Below are 3,801 nucleotides of genomic sequence, written 5' to 3'. Positions count from 1 at the left end.
TAAGTAAAAAAACCTTTTGAATAAAAAAAAAGAAAGATATATTCTAATCAAATTAACACCGATAAATGAAGCTAATAGTCCAATCATTCTCATTATGAAAAACAAAGTATAGTTCACTCAAACTTATTATGAAAAACAAAGTATAGTTCACTCAAACTTATAATATTAGAGTGACAATATTAAGATTTCTAATAAATTTATAAGCTTTGACATAAGTTATTAACGTAGTATTAATTCTCAACTTTCATGGAGACACCTTCTCCATATATCATGACGACACATCTACCATTAAGACAACGCGTAAGCAATTGTGGATATAAAAGAATACAGTCATGATCGTTTTCACACTCCACTTCTGTGACTAAAAACAAATACGAGGGTTAGTAAAAGAAGATAAAATAAATAAAATATAAGACAAATAATGTTTTCTTGAAAAGAGTTAGGGAAACAAAACTTACTCGCACTTACGTCACTTACAACAAAAGCAAGGAAAACAGACCATAGCACGAAAAAAAACATGAAAATTTTTGTCATATTTTTTCTCTTTTTATGCAACAAGCAAAATTGATTTATACTTATTTTTATAACACTTATTGATATGGAAGAAAAACTTTAGAAATATTAAGTCAATTTATACTTCTTTGAGGTAAAGTTATGTTTCGTGTTTATCCTTATAGATCACTCAATAAAGATTCTAAAATAAAAAACTATTATTAACTTTTCAATACATTTTAGTTCTTTTATACCCTTTCATGATAGATATGGGAAAAATTCCACATGCAACAACAATATAATAGTAGTATTGAATTTTGAGAAAGTTATTTGTAAGGAAATAAAGGATTTCATGACGCAAAAATTGTTGAGAATTTTATAATTATAATTAGTGTAAATCCCTAAAATTTATAATAAATTATTTTTTTAATGAAATAGGATTTTAAATAATTAATTTGATGTCTCTTACCGTCATTTGAAAGTTTTTGGCTGTAGATGTTTTGTTTACGTTCCAAGAGATGAGAGGTTCAAGCTTGATAGTAAATCCAAACAATGTAGATTCGTCGGTTATGGGGATGAAGAATTTGGTTATAGATTGTGGGATCCAGTTGACAAGAAAATTATGAGAAGCCGAGATGTGATATTTCTTGAAGACCATACTATTGAAGATTTTGATAAAGTTGAAAAATAGAAACCAAATTCCAGAAGTTACATTGATGTTGCGCTGAAGCTCTCTACATAAACTCTTGTTGATGGGGGAGATATACAGGTAGATGATGAGAATGTAACTAATGATCATGTGCCTCACCATGATGAGCAGGTTCCAGTTGAGCCATCAGTCGAGTTCGTTTTGAGAAGATCTACTAGAGAACGTCTACCTTCTCAAAGATATCCTCCACATTAGTATGTGATGATCACTGATAGTGGAGAGCCAGAGTACTATCAAGAAGCTATTACAAATGTTGATAAAGAAAAGTGGTTGAAGGCCATGCAAGAAGAGATGAATTCCTTGCATGATAATCACACATTTGATTTGGTAAAGTTGACTAATGGTAGAAAAGCACTCAAGAACAAATGGGTATACAAGATAAAGGCAGAAGAGAATAGTTCTCAATCAAGATACAAAGCAAGATTGGTTGTGAAAGGTTTATTCAGAGAAAATGTATTGACTTTGATGAAATTTTTTCACTTGTGATGAAAATGTCCTCTATCCGAGTTGTGCTTGGATTTGCAGCTAGTTTGAACCTAGAAGCTCAACAAATTGATGTGACAACTTCATTCCTTCATGGTGATTTGGAGGAAGAGATCTATATGGAGCAACCAGAGGGTTTCGAAGTCAAAGGTAAAAGGGAACTTGTGTGTAAATTGAAGAAAAACTTGTATGAGCTCAAACAAGCACCTCGACAATGGTACAAGAAGTTCGATTCGTTCATGGAAAAATGTGACACCCTAAATCCCTAAATAATATATATAATAATTTATATCATATTCCTATAAAATTTGCAGCGGATAAATAAAAAAATATATTTCCAAGAAAATAAAAACTTTATATTTAATTTAGGATATTGCGTTTCCCAAAAATAAAAATAAAAACCCTTATTCCCAATATCACCTATCAGAGCGGGGTTCCTCCCAAACTTGAACTTCAAGACTCATTAACCTATAATAACTGTGATTTCGCAAACGCATGGCCCAGCTAGTCAAACACAAACAACGAAGGAGGTGAGTTTCGAAGTCATGATGACAGTATAATACAAGTAAGAAGAACACACAAACAATCATAATAGGACCGTATCATTACACAAATATTCCATCAATAAAATATCATATTCAAATGTCAAAATCACTCAAGGAAAATCAATAGATTTCACTGTAACATCAAATTGCCTAAGAGAAATTATCACCATACAGGATACATATTAATAACAACAAAACAATTACAATAAAATGCAATGCTATGCATGAGCTTAGACTCTACTTCACAATGTGGTACCGTTCTAACTCTGAAGTACTTGGTTAGGAGGCTTGATACTATCCCACCATCTCGGTGGACGGACAATTCAAATTGGCCCTGTCCTCATAGATCCCCTCAACTCAACCAGAGACACATATACGTGAAAGTCGAGGTAAACGTGTGTTGTGTGGTAGCTCCCGACATTTGGAGTGCTACCTCCAAGTCACCTATGAATTCCCCACCCAAACACCTCCAAGGTCTAACAATCTTGCCTTAAGGCTCGACAGCAGACCGCCACGATCAGGCTCATTCAGTTGTACTTCCCCAGAATCACTAGGCTTGTCAGGCCCTACCTATATGATGACAAAATAATCTCCGCTTCACAAATTCTCAATATTTATTTTCTCCCCTCGTTGGCATATGGTACTCCATTAAGACCTTCATCTCAAACACAAATTGGAATCACAATATTCTCATCACTATATATAACATCACTATCGTTAATCACACGTCATCACATATACTTATCACAATCTTATAACATCAATCTTATCAATCATACATCATTACATAGACTTATCGCAAATTTACAACATCATTATTATTAATTATACATCCTCATAGTCACATAAAACTTATCAAAATGCATCCACCTTTTATTATCATATTGCCTAAACATGTCTAATCAAACATATACATAAAATTCATTCGACATCCAATATCACAATAATATCAAATATCACACATTTAACAATAATAAATCAAATAGCACGATAATATCAAATGCCACACATTTAACGAAATTAAATTAAATATCACAATAATATCAAATGCCCAACATTTAATGAAATTAAATCAAATATCACAATAATATTAAATATCACACATTTAACAAATCAATCAACACCTTATAAGTATTTCTATTCCATATTTTAATCTCACAATTTCCATTTTGCATATTAATTAATTTATAACTCAAAGGGCTACTGCCGTATGTAGCGAGCCCCGGATGAATCATTGGGAAATATGGTTTTCCCGTTCATCTCACAATATATTATACTCATGAATTCAAATGCTGTCTCACCCCTTAACTTATTTCGACGCTTTCACCTATGAATACGACTCGACGCCCAAACAGTCTTTGTTCTTTGACTCTTTGTCCTTCAATCGATCTAACTCGACAATTTATGGGTAAACGTCAAAAATAAATTATGAGGAGGTATTCTAAAAAACTAAATTCGAAAATCGGTCAAAGAAAATTACCATAAATCAGAAAACCAATCAGTAGATAATATAGCCACTTTTCACACGGTCGTTTTGGCGTTGGTTTCACTCAAATCGGACTTACGGTGAAG

At 32.4% G+C, this 3,801-nt stretch overlaps 1 long non-coding RNA gene across 1 annotated transcript; it reads right to left on the bottom strand.

Annotated features, from left to right (window-relative positions):
• Nucleotides 1-66: 66 nt before the first annotated feature.
• On the bottom strand, nt 67-658 carry LOC113786603 (uncharacterized). The gene is made up of 2 exons (XR_003472868.2): nt 459-658; nt 67-361 (listed from the first exon to the last, which is right to left on the bottom strand). It is a non-coding gene; the product is annotated as an uncharacterized lncRNA (long non-coding RNA).
• Between the last annotated feature and the right edge of the window lie 3,143 nt (nt 659-3,801).

The sequence above is a fragment of the Cicer arietinum genome, chromosome 5 (genome assembly GCF_000331145.2).
Source record: "Cicer arietinum cultivar CDC Frontier isolate Library 1 chromosome 5, Cicar.CDCFrontier_v2.0, whole genome shotgun sequence".
Taxonomy (NCBI): Eukaryota; Viridiplantae; Streptophyta; class Magnoliopsida; order Fabales; family Fabaceae; genus Cicer; species Cicer arietinum.
This window is presented reverse-complemented; position numbering and strand designations above follow the sequence as displayed.